Here is a 13400-nt window from a genome sequence, read left to right on the forward strand (position 1 = left end):
GAAGGAAAATATAATACAAACCTAAACAAAAAAATATAAATAAGTCTAAATTGAAAACAACGTTCAAACCCATGATTGCGTTGGATAAAAAACCGCAATTTTTATACGTGTGCATGCAAAACAAATTTCTAGGTATAGGGGTCTAAATACAGCACAAACAACATTTTCCAAAGGACAAAAATGAGTGAAAAGGTATATTTTAACAAAACGCATTTGACTAGCAGGTCGAACAACTGATGTTCTTAAACCCTGCTGACTGCCATTGGCGATTGCCAAATAAACGGATCACAAGATGTAACAAAATAGATCTTATCATTAATTTATTACCAAATAGAAAACAATAAACTTGCGGAAAAGATGGTATACCACGAAAATGAGGTGCAAAAATTTGTACACCATATCCGGCTTTTGGCGATTAATGTCTTTTTCAGTGATGTTAGGAATCGAAACGGTATTTGGAAGGACATTTAATTTACATCAGTTTAGGAAAGACTCTTGAATTTTGAAGAGTCGAAATAGGATGAACGGATCATATAAACCCGAAGCGAAATATAATACAAGCCCAAACGAAAAAATATAAATAAGTCTAAATTGAAAACAACGTTCAAACCTATGATTGTGTTGGATAAAAACAGTAATTTTTATACGTGTGCATGCAAACAAATTTCTTGGTAGAGGGGTCTAAATACAGCACAAACAACATTTTCCAAAAGACCAAAAAAGTGAAAAAGTATATTTAAAAAAAACGCATTTGACTAACAGGTCGAACAACGGATGTTCTTAAACCCTGCTGACTGCCATTGGCAATTGTCAAATAAACGGATCACAAGGTGTAACAAAATGGATATATATATATATATATATATATATATACAAGTCTATATTGAAAACAACGTTCAAACCTATGATTGCGTTGGATAAAAACACGCAATTTTTATACGTGTGCATGCAAAACAAATTTCTAGGTATAGGGGTCTAAATACAGCAGAAACAACATTTTCCAAAGGACAAAAATGAGTGAAAAGGTATATTTTAACAAAACGCATTTGACTAGCAGGTCGAACAACTGATGTTCTTAAACCCTGCTGACTGCCATTGGCGATTGCCAAATAAACGGATCACAAGATGTAACAAAAAAGATCTTATCATTAATTTATTACCAAACAGAAAACAATAAACTTGCGGAAAAGATGGTATACCGCGAACATGAGGTGCAAAAATTTGTACACCATATCCGGATTTCGACAATTAATGTCTCTTCAGTGATATTAGGAATCGAAACGGTATTTGGAAGGCCATATAATTTACCTCAATTCAGGATAGAATCTTGAATTTTGAAAGAGTCAAAATAGGATGAACGGATCATATAAACCCGAAGGGAAATATAATACAGAGCCCAAACGACAAAATATAAACAAGTCTAAATTGAAAACAACGTTCAAACCTATGATTGCGTTGGATAAAAACCGCAATTTTTATACATGTGCATGCAAAACAAATTTCTAGGTAGAGGGGTCTAAATACAGCACAAACAACATTTTCCAAAAGACCAAATGAGTGAAAAAGTATATTTTAACAAAACGCATTTGACTAGCAGGTCGAACAACTGATGTTCTTAAACCCTGCTGACTGCCATTGGCGATTGCCAAATAAACGGATCACAAGATGTAACAAAATAGATCTTATCATTAATTTATTAACAAATAGAAAACAATAAACTTGCGGAATAGATGGTATACCGCAAACATGAGGTGCAAAAATTTGTACACCATATCCGGATTTCGACAACTAATGTCTCTTCAGTGATGTTAGGAATCGAAACGGTATTTGGAAGGCCATATAATTTACCTCAATTTAGGATAGACTCTTGAATTTTGAAAGAGTCAAAATAGGATGAACGGATCATATAAACCCGAAGCGAAATATAATACAAGCCCAAACGAAAAAATATAAACAAGTCTAAATTGAAAACAACGTTCAAACCTATGATTGCGTTGGATAAAAACCGCAATTTTTATACGTGTATACATATATGATTGACTGTTTTGTTCTACACGCATATATTCATGCTTATTCAGGATGAGAACATAATAACAACCAATATGGGCCGACCGGGATGAAGGGCGGGAAATTTGAACTACCTCTGTTATCTAGAAGGATATATTGGAATTTGGCAGTAAAATTGTCCTGCAACAGGTCCAAAATGAACCCGCAAGAAGGCGATTGAAGGGTTGTTAACGTACAGCGAGTGTAGAATCTCCCTACACGATGCATCGAATTTAACGTCCCCATTCCGACCAGACGTGGCTGTGATTTTATTAATCTTGCATTCAAAACGGATTTTCCCACTTATCTTCTATCATTGGTTTACTGCTGGAAATGAAAGTCCAGCTAAGTTATCATATTTCTATTTGGTGGATAGATATAAGAAGATGTGGTATGAGTGCCAATGAGACAACTCTCCATCCAAGACAAAATTTATAAAAGTAAACCATTATAGGTCAATGTACGGTCTTCAACACGGAGCCTTGGCTCATACAGAACAGTGAGCTATAAAGGGCCCCAAAAATAACTAGTGTAAAACCATTCAAACGGGAAAACCAACGGTCTAATCTATATAAAAAACGAGAAACGAGAAACACTTATGAACCGCATCAACAAACGACAACTACTGAACATCAGATTCCTGACTTAGGACAGGTGCAAACAAATGCAGCGGGTATAAACGTTTTAATGGTACCAAACCTTCACCCTTTTTTTTGAAACAATAGTGTAACATCACAACATAGAAAGACACACTATAAAATATCAACTGAAATAGCTTAACTCAATCAAAGGACATATTAACACCAGTGAACATACACTGAACAATTAAATTTGACCTATGATACAATGTAAATACAAAATAAATAAACTAATGGAAGAATAATAAAAGTAACATGTTATATCGGTATGAAATGTTAAACAATTTAAGAAAAACAATATGCTCGAACAAAATATCAGCCATTTGCAATAACTTTAAACACAGGTAAATGAAAATAATTTTGTTGTTAGGTATACGTGTACAGTTCCAAAAGAGAAAAGAAATATTTTTACAAAATAAATAATTTTGATGTTCATAGTACGAAGTGAAAATTTATAGTAATACCAAACACTTATCAAAGCTGGTATATAGACCACATGTAACCCTGAATAACATTAAATAACATAAAAGCATTACAATTTGTATCAACAGGTCAAATAAACAAGACAGTACGATTTGAGAGTACTCGCAGTTACTGACAGCTAGTTAAAAGCCAAAACAATTAATTATAAAAAATCATGCATCAGAGACTAAAATCAACTAAAACACATCCCAGGGATTTAGTATTTTAACGTCATGGACAGTCAAAGAAGACATGACTTGTGCAATGCCAAAAATAAATGTATCAACAGACAGTAGGATAGTCAGGAGTTTTAACCTCTTTATAGATCAAAATGAAGGTGGGTGTGTCTTTATACATCCCGTTTGAAAAGAATACAAATTTAGTTATGTTTTAATTTGCTGATGACAAAATCGATATTAGTGCCAATGTAAACTATATTCAAAGATCTAATTACAACATTGGTAAGATAACCTTTACTAATAAGTTTGTTTAAAGGTTCGATGAGTTTACACGGATCACATAGTGATTTCCGCGCTTTAAGTACAATATTACCGTAAAATTTAGGATGTGAAATACCGTTTTTAATCAGTTTTCTACATGTACAGCCAAATTTACTAGTCAAATCTTTGTATCTATGAAAGAATTTAATAAAAGTTTTAAGTAATTTGTGGTAACGAAATCCCTGACTTAATAATTTACCAGTGATGCATTGATTACGTTCGTTAAAATCTATGACATCACTACACACACGGGCATAACGAACGAGTTGGGATATGTAAACACCGTATGATGGAGCCAAAGGAACATCGCCGTCTAAAAAAGGAAAATTAACAATAGGGAATAAAAAATCGTCTCTTTTGTCGTAAATTTTCGTATGGAGTTTTCCTTTAGAGATTGAAATGTCCAAATCCAGAAAAGGACAACTACTGCTGTTTATGTTAGATTTAGTTAAAGTAAGTTCTATTGGGTAAATTTCGGTAGTATATTTAGAGAACTCTGGATTATTTAACGAAAAAATATCATCTAGATAACGGAAGGTATTGTTGAATGTATCAACCAAATGTAACAATGACGTGTCTTTACTGAGTTTGGTCATAAACTGAGATTCATAGCAATACAGGAATAAATCTGCTATTAGAGGGGCGCAGTTAGTGCCCATAGGAATACCTACTACTTGTCGATACACTTTATCGCCGAAACGTACATATATGTTGTCCAGGAGAAAATTTAAAGCTTCAATCATATCTTTACATTTCCAGTAAGTGTATCTAGCATACTTTCCTTTTTCGTTACAGAAAAAGGCTTTAAACGAGTTACAGCAAATAAATTTGTAATGAGATTTTTCAAAAGACCATTAAATATGAAAACTTTTTCTTGAGTACATATTCTTGAAAAAAGATATTATAGAGACAAACAATTGTACATAGAGATTGGTAAATTCTTGCTTGTTGAAGGTCAACTGACAACTATTTCATGCGTATTCAGGTTGAGAACAAGTTAACAATCTATACAATACTAGTGGCTAACTTATACAAAGTACATTGTAAATCGACCGAGAGGAACATTCGGATTATCACTGGAAAATGAGTTGGATGGGGCCGAAATTTTTCCCGTAAAACATGCTACCTATGCCTCAGAGAGTTGTAACAAGGGTTCTTTAACCTGCAGAGATCGTGATTACCACCCTAGACGAGGTATCTTATATAACATCTCTTTTCCAACGGACATAGCTACATCCTGCACAGCTTAACGGACGCCTCACTTTAGCATTAAAACGCGTAAAGGGATTGATTACTGCTTGCTTAACGTCCAGTGGCAAATATTTCATGCATATTCTATGCGAGAACAAACTGATAATGAAAACAATTGGAACTGCCTCTGGAAATTAGAGTATGTTGAACACGGGTAGAATATTTTACTTGCAACAAGCCACCTATGGATCTCACGCAAGCTGTTGCAGGGGTTCTTTAACGTACATTATTCCTACATGAGGAATCGGGATAACGTCCCCATTCCGACGGTTGTGACTGCGTAGATTCATAGTACCAAAAGGCCAAACGGACGCCCACTTTTCAAATTATCAATTATTTTTATGCTAAACTTTGTCAAAATCGAAGTGACATACCATTAATACTGTAGGATTGGTTTTAAATAATGTAAAACAATAAATAAAAAGGATGAAATTAAAGTAACTGTGAAATTCTAATGCTTTTCGTTAATACATATTAACATATATCGAGATGATATTTCATAGAAATCTGGGAGTGAATGTTACATGATACTAGGAAATGGCTTTTTATGGGATCAATGTCAATCAAAAACGTTTTATTAATTGATTTTAATGTCCACAATTTATAAGGTTACACAAATGATATCTTAGCGGGAATCTTAGGACATTTCCTAGTAATTTAAAAGATTGGTTGCTCCATATTGGGGAAACACCGAATTGTTTTTACCCGTATAGATGTTACGTAGGAGCTTTTGTCACAAATTACGCGCTTAAAATGTAAAAAACCATTAAACAAAAGCAACAAATAGCACATTCTTTAATTTCTAATCATCTAGACTCCCATAGAGATATTCCCAAATGTGTTTTATTTTATTCAAATTACTTAGCCTTATTTCTGTACAATAATGATAAAAGTTCTAATCAATCAATCGGAAACTATAAGAATGGGATGTTTACAAAACTGTAACAGTTTAATTGATAATTCTTGCTTCGAGTATTTTCTAAAATAAGGTACACATTAGAAATACATCAATTACTGTGGACAGTGACGTCGATTCATCATTTTCATTTGAATATGCATAGATTGAAACTATTTCATTAAGAATAAATTAGAATTGGTGAAATGAGATTGCGCAAAATTCATACATTTATGACGAATAAAATTTTGGAAAAAATGTGTTTATAAGCTCTAAGTGATTCGGACTGCTAAATAAAATTGAAAGTTATTCCAGTGGTGCTAGACTTGATTTTATTTCTAAAAGGATAAAATTTGACAGCCAGGTTTGAATAATTATGAACTGGAAGCTTCTTGGAATCGCCATAATGTGTTGCCTTTTGAACGGATTATCAACTCAAAAAATATTTCCAAGGTAATAATTTAACTTTTTTACTTTGAAGTAACAAGTTAGAAATTAAATGCATTAATTCCATAGATATGTCATTTATTTCCTGATTTTATATAGCTTTCCAGCGTTAAGAAACATAGCATGATATACGATTACAAAGGGTAATTTGTCCAAAGACGGCTGATAACAGCTTAACAAAAGTGTCAACTTTATTTCACCAATGACTTCCTCCTGAAGATTGGTACATTGCTACATTGAACATCACAATGCAATCAGAAAGACATATCGATGCATAGGTTTTCCAGTTAAACGATTCGTATTTGACTTTTTCAGCCAACTAGTCTTTATTTTTTAAAACTTAATTGAATGGTACATTTTATAGATCTTGATGTCAAGTCAACAATGTCACATAAATATGAACTATTAAGTTACGATGTACGTTGTTTGATTATACATTTGTGTGTGTGCGCGCATGGTTTTTATTACAAATATTTCTTTGTTTTAATTAGATCGAAATCCTTTATAAAAATGTTAACTATAAGAAACAGCTGATTTGAAAAATTAAATCTAACAAAATAAAATATTTGATATTTATAAAAACAGTCTCGATAATAAAATAAATTTCTCCTTTTTCTTTATTCGAATGAACAGTCATACACATAAATTTGCCATTCTGTCTCTAAATTTGCAGATTTAAGCAAAATCTAGACTGATTGTGTATTGCTATATTTTACAATGGTGATGTACTGTTAGTCTACTTAAATGCACGTGACAGCCGCCGTGAAGGTTATTTCAGAAAAAAAAACTTATGCTCATCAAAATCCTATCTTATATTTTTCAACCAAACTCTGACTTATTAAGTCAAACCCAATACTCGTGAGATTTGATTTATTCAAAAGATGCATTTGTATCAAACTAAATGTTCAATGTGGAAGCTGTTCGCTCATATAATTAACTGTATAACATTATCACTAGCTAATAATTGGCGGGAAAATAGCAATTCACGAAAAGAATCAGTCTTGGATATTGCACATGTCTATGATTTTTTTTTTTGATAAGAGAGTTCGCAAATTTTACAACTATAATTATATAAATTGATTATAGACAAACGTAAACATAATAAGTTAAATGAACCTGTTTTAAAGCAGTTATGTTTATAGTTATCGGATGTTTGACATTTATTTCAATATTTCCATACCAGAACTATTTGCCTTTTCAAATCATTCGTACATATGGCAATTAGAACTATTTAATATGATTCGATCTTAAGAAACTACTTTATATTGAATCCTGTAAAAAATTCTGTACACATATGTTGCTAAAAACTGGTGTTCAAAATCTGATATCAACCAATCGAAGTTTAAGAATGGGAAACTGCATTAAGTTATATTTTGTTTGTCGATTTGGTAACATTATTATTAGACGTTAAATTAGCATCGCCTGCACCACTATATGCATTAAATATTGATCATCAAACAAAAGGGGTTCACATTAAATATTGATCATCAAACAAGACGGGTTCACATTAAATGTTGATCATCAAACAAAAGGGGTTCACATTAAATGTTGATCATCAAACAAACGGGGTTCACATCAAATATTGATCATCAAACAAAAGGGGTTCACATTAAATGTTGATCATCAAACAAAAGGGGTTCACATTCAATGTACGTTGATCATCAAACAAAAGGGGTTCACATCAAATATTGATCATCAAACAAAAGGGTTTCAAATTAAATGTTGATCATTAAACATGCTAAAGGTGTTTAATTTATCTTTTTACGTCACAAAAAGTTGTACTGTTTTTTTCAGATAAAAATATTTCTAAAAATGAATTTTGAAAAGACATTTTTTTCTTCATTTCAGAGCACGACGACAAATGAGTGAACGTTGGTTAGATCATTATAGAACCTGGGTGGCCTTAAATGCTTTAAATGCCACGGATTATAGAGTGTGTGGGAATGTGATAGGGTGTGGATTAGTGGATATTGTTAAAAGGTTTGTTATGCTTTCATTTACACCCCCAGCTCAGTCGATTTGATGTATCAGTTTATTTTCGCATTATTTCGATTTTCACAATTAGAATCCTATGTATCTGTACCCGTTTTCTTTTCAGGACAAAATAGAACTTGTCATTAAGCCAAACACAAGCCTCGTAACACCCTATATGCAGTTCATAGCACTTCGACTGTTTTTACTCATGTTTTTTTTAGTATTTGTAACTAGGCATATGCTATTTGGTCTTCGTTGAAATATTTTACCCTTACCGTTATGAAGATACGCATTATAAGTCTTCGTTTAATAACAATATAGACCAAGTAATCAAAGTATATACATTGATGGGACACATGTAAATTACAAAAGGAGGAAATCACACTTTCACTTGCTTGTAATTCAATTGTTGATCCCTTAACAACACTATACACACAGATATATATGAAAAACAGCTACCTAGGGATTGGGGAATCTGCATATTTCTTTTTTCTATAATTCTTTACACATATAAATAACCTTCATTATAAGATTGAAGTGTCGCTCCTTCAACAAAATACTGAGCACTTTGGTTAAGTCTAGTATTGACAGACTATTCAGTTGTATTGACCGTTGCCCTGTTTTTAGCTCATAAATTGATCTATATCACCCTGATAAAATCAATATTGAACAAAAGCAAGAATATAGAGTCTAGTGAAAACGGATCTTGACCTTTATATATTGTTCATGTGTGTGTTGAGGGGCGATAGGAGGGGTGTCATCCCGAATTCCCGAAAAAATAAAGCATTCTTTCCTGGATCCCAAAAACTTAATCATTAATAGTCCCGATAAGTGTAAACCCCGAATTTCCACGAAAAAAAGCACGAATTCCCGCAAAAAAAGAAAACGCCTAATCCCGACGACGTCCCTAAAAAAGTCCTTCCACCTCTCTGTTTTTGAGGTTGATTTTGGCAGTTTAAAAGGTAATAAATAAAGACATTGGTACTTAAGTGACTACGTTGTATGTTCATAATCCTATAGCCGTTGTTATTTAAAAGCCCATATATGACCATCTGATTTAAGTATATGCTGATTTAAGTTTTTTGAAAGTAACGTAGGTTACACACATTCTGCTCAGTATGAAAAGGTGGGAAGTATTGCCTAAGCTTTATTGGCATTTTTATCGTTTGTACTGGTAATTTTTCATATCACCCGTTTGTTTAGTCTACGAAGGTTTTTTTTTTCTTAAGAAATTCTTTTTTTTTTTCATTTCATCCACTGCTTTTTCCTTTTTAGATTTCTAGATAATTTTCGTTTCCATAACAAATAATGGCAAAGCAAATTTTTATCTCATTTAAAAACTAAGCTTTTTAATCAAACCATGTAGATTTATATGATAATGAATTAAGGAGTGCATCTACGTATACCAACCGAATGCAACTTAAGCCTATACAATACAAGCATTTGAAGTAACATGCAAAAATTCAAAATGTTCTTTATTTTATCAATTCTAACAACAACGAAAAAACTAACTCAAGTGGTTATCATGTATTACAAGTATACGGATTTTAAAAACTTTTATATCTAAAGATGGTTTTAAAATTTTCCATGTTGTATATTTTCATTCGCAGCAGCCATGATCACTTGTGAATGTTATTTTTTACGTCATTAACAGAGGCGGGAAATAACTTGTTTATTTTGTTTAACTAATGAAATAGTTCAATCAGGTCACTTTTGTTGGTCATCCTCTCCAACGCAACATTATTTTTCTATCAATCAGATATGTTAACATGAAGCGTGTCGTGTCAAGTCTGGTTAGGGTGACTCTCTCTTTATCAGTATTATTGGATAGTCATGTAAGCTTGTTATAGAAACCTTTAAAAAATAGTCTTTAGCTTTGCGATTGTTGTTTATGTTGATGACAAAAATGCACTGGATTTACATCTATTTTGTAATTCAGGAGTGTTGCAAATGTCTGAATTGAATATAATATAATAAAGAAAGAAATCGATTATCAGAAAAAGACATCTTTGTTGGAAAACTTATAAGTGATCATAATATGTTACTTTCCATTTTCAGATTTATAGATCTATGTTTAAAAAGATGAATATTATAAAATCATATTACAACTCAGAGAATATTTTATGTTAATTTTTTAATCTGTTTTCAATTTTCAATTCACAGTGGGAAAAGAAAACGGAGTAACCCCGCTATTGACCAGCTTGTTTTTGAAAGACTCAAATCAAGCAAAGGCCTACAAAAGAGAGGTGAAGAAAGTATGAAGAATGATATTTACCAAGATCTATTATCCATCATGAGAAAGAATAGAAACGTATTTGAAACATTACCAAATGCTCAAATTAATAATGAACAAAATAACAGGTCATTCCTTGATAGAATAACAGCAAAGAATATACCGTATTTGGATAGAAATTCACATTCCAGTTATAACCAATTGGTGCGAAGGTCATTAGATAATAACATTCCAAAATTAGCTGGTCGGCGTTCTAACATCAACGAAGAGATTAGCGACATCGGTGATCTCTCTGACAAAAAAATGCGGCTAACTTTGATGGCTTCACTTCTATCCAAACCAAATTTATAGTTTCAATCGTTGTTCATTATTGTCACTACTCAAATTGTTATTTGTCAACCATATTTTCATTTCTCTAAGTTGTCCATCTTCAGAGAGAATTACATTATAAAGATTCGCAATAGAAAACAATTTAGTCTGGGAAGATATGGTTTAATTATTAGTTGAAATTGGCTTTGGACTATATTTTAGTAACTGCCAGAACTCTTAGTTCGGTACGATTTGCCTTTTGTCTTCTTCGAGTTTTATGTTTGTGCTTCGTGTCGATCTGACGAGTCAAGCCCTATCCAAATGACTTTTACAGTTTGTTCTTATGTTATGTTGCAAAACCACTGTTCAAGGTTAGGAGAGGGTAGAGCGATCAGAAGCATTTTAAACATCGCCACATCCTGTACATGTCTGTCCCAAGTCAGTAGTCTGTAATTAAATGTTTTTCTTGATTGCTGTCTACCATTTGTCTTTCTCGTTTATTGTTTTTATCATAAATCAGTCCGTTGGTTTGAAGTAACTTCATTTGAGCTGTTTCACATTTTGTTCTGCCGAGCATTTTTGGCGGTATGTGTATTGCTCATTGTTGAAGGGTGTATGGTGACCTATATAGATGCGTCCATCCTCGTCATGTTGTCACTGGCGGATATTTTTTTCATTGGCAATCACACCACATCTCTGTAATTTTATATAAAGACAAGTTCAATAGATTGCTGAGACATTGTCTAATCTAAGAAAAAGAGTTTAATCAAATGTTTAAATAACAATTTGTTGTTGGTGCAATATGTGAAAAAAAATATTTGATATATAATTTCTGTTATCCTTTTATATACATATATTATAACACTGTTCATGTTAGGGTGTTTAACTTTATAAATGCTTTTTCGGCGCATAGCATGACTGATATATTATCAAGTGGTAATAAATAATCAAATATCACCCCGAAAAAAAAAACATGAACAAAGCAATTATATTACCGGATGATAAACTCTCGAATCTATCAAAGGACACCCTTAAACGAATCTGTTATTGTTTTATAAATTGTAAAAGAAATAAAATATTTTAAAACTGTCAACTTTTATTTTACTCCATATGCATACAAGGAGATCTTGGTTTACCTTATATATATATATAAACGCCTAAAAAGTGTACAAAACAACACCAATATTAAAAAAGGAAACAATAAATGTAAGTATCTATAAATATTGCGGTAAACAGATATCCTTCATCAGTATGATTATGATGTAAAATGAATCCTGATTTTATAACAATCTTGAAATTTATACAATTAAAACCGAACACAACAACGCTTGTACCATTCTAAAATTTCAAAAATGACGTAGGTTATATAGGTATTTACAACAGAGACTGCATAGATATGCTTCTAATAAAAATAGTAATGTGCGATCTGAACTGGTACATTTCTAAAATTTCAAAGGTGACGACAGTTAAGATATTACAACAAAGACTGCGTAAAAATACTTTCCCAATGAACAGCACTGACCGATTTGAGCTGGTATAATATTTCAAATTTGACTACGGTAAAGTAATTACAACAGAGGCTGCGTATTAAAACATCCCAAATAAAAAGTAGTTTGATAATGATTAAAAATATAATAATGATAATAATTTTGACAAAGGTTAAGTAATTGAACGTGGCTGCGTACTTATACATCCCAAATAGTATTTGTATAAGTACGCAGCCACGTTCAATTACTTAACCTTTGTCAAAATGATTATTATTATTATCTTTTTAATCATTATCAAACTGCTATTTATTTGGGATGTTTAAATACGCAGCCTCTGTTGTAATTACTTTACCTTCGTCAAATTTGAAATATTATACCAGCTCAAATCGGTCAGTGCTGTTCATTGGGAATGTATTTGTGCGTAGTCTTTGTTGTAATATCTTAACTGTCGTCACCTTTGAAATTTTAGAAATGTACCAGTTCATATCGCAAATTATTATTTTTATAAGAAGCATATCTATGCAGTCTCTGTTGTAAATACCTATATAACCTACGTCATTTTTGAAATTTTAGAATGGTACAAGCGTTGTTGCTTTCGGTTTTAATTGTATAAGTTTCAAGATTGTTATAGTTAAATCAGAATAGATTGACATGGTTCATTTTACATCATAACCATCCTGATGAAGGATATCTGTTATCCACATTATTTATAGATACTTACATTTATTGTTTCCTTTTCTTAAATATTGGTGTTGTTTTGTACACTTTTTAGGAGTTTATATAATTTATTTATTGTGTACATGTATCGTTACTCGTATCGATCCAGCGCCCACGTAAGAAAGATCGTTGACTAATATCTAGACGTTTTATATAAAACGTCTAGATATATATATATATATATATATATACATATATATAACAGCAACAACAAAAAAGCAAGTCGTCTATAGATCAAAATATTGTTTGGCCATCAACTGAAATTATAACTTTGCAGATTCCCTCCCCATTAAACTAAACATGACTATAAATATTGTGTGTTTGTGTTTTGACGAGCATTAATATTAATATACGATTTGGTAGCTTATGAAATTGTGAGGAGAAACACCAGAAGTGACAAATCCCGAGAACAGCATAGACATAAAATTCAAGTACTAGTCG

The 13400-nt window shown here is 32.0% G+C and overlaps 1 long non-coding RNA gene across 1 annotated transcript; it reads left to right on the forward strand.

The window, feature by feature from the left end:
- Positions 1-5966: 5966 nt before the first annotated feature.
- Positions 5967-11848, forward strand: LOC127706937 (uncharacterized). Its single transcript, XR_007984658.1, has 3 exons — positions 5967-6245; positions 8088-8219; positions 10377-11848. It is a non-coding gene; the product is annotated as an uncharacterized LOC127706937 (long non-coding RNA).
- Positions 11849-13400: the final 1552 nt, after the last annotated feature.

This window comes from Mytilus californianus, unplaced genomic scaffold (genome assembly GCF_021869535.1).
Source record: "Mytilus californianus isolate M0D057914Y unplaced genomic scaffold, xbMytCali1.0.p SCAF_6, whole genome shotgun sequence".
NCBI lineage: Eukaryota > Metazoa > Mollusca > Bivalvia > Mytilida > Mytilidae > Mytilus > Mytilus californianus.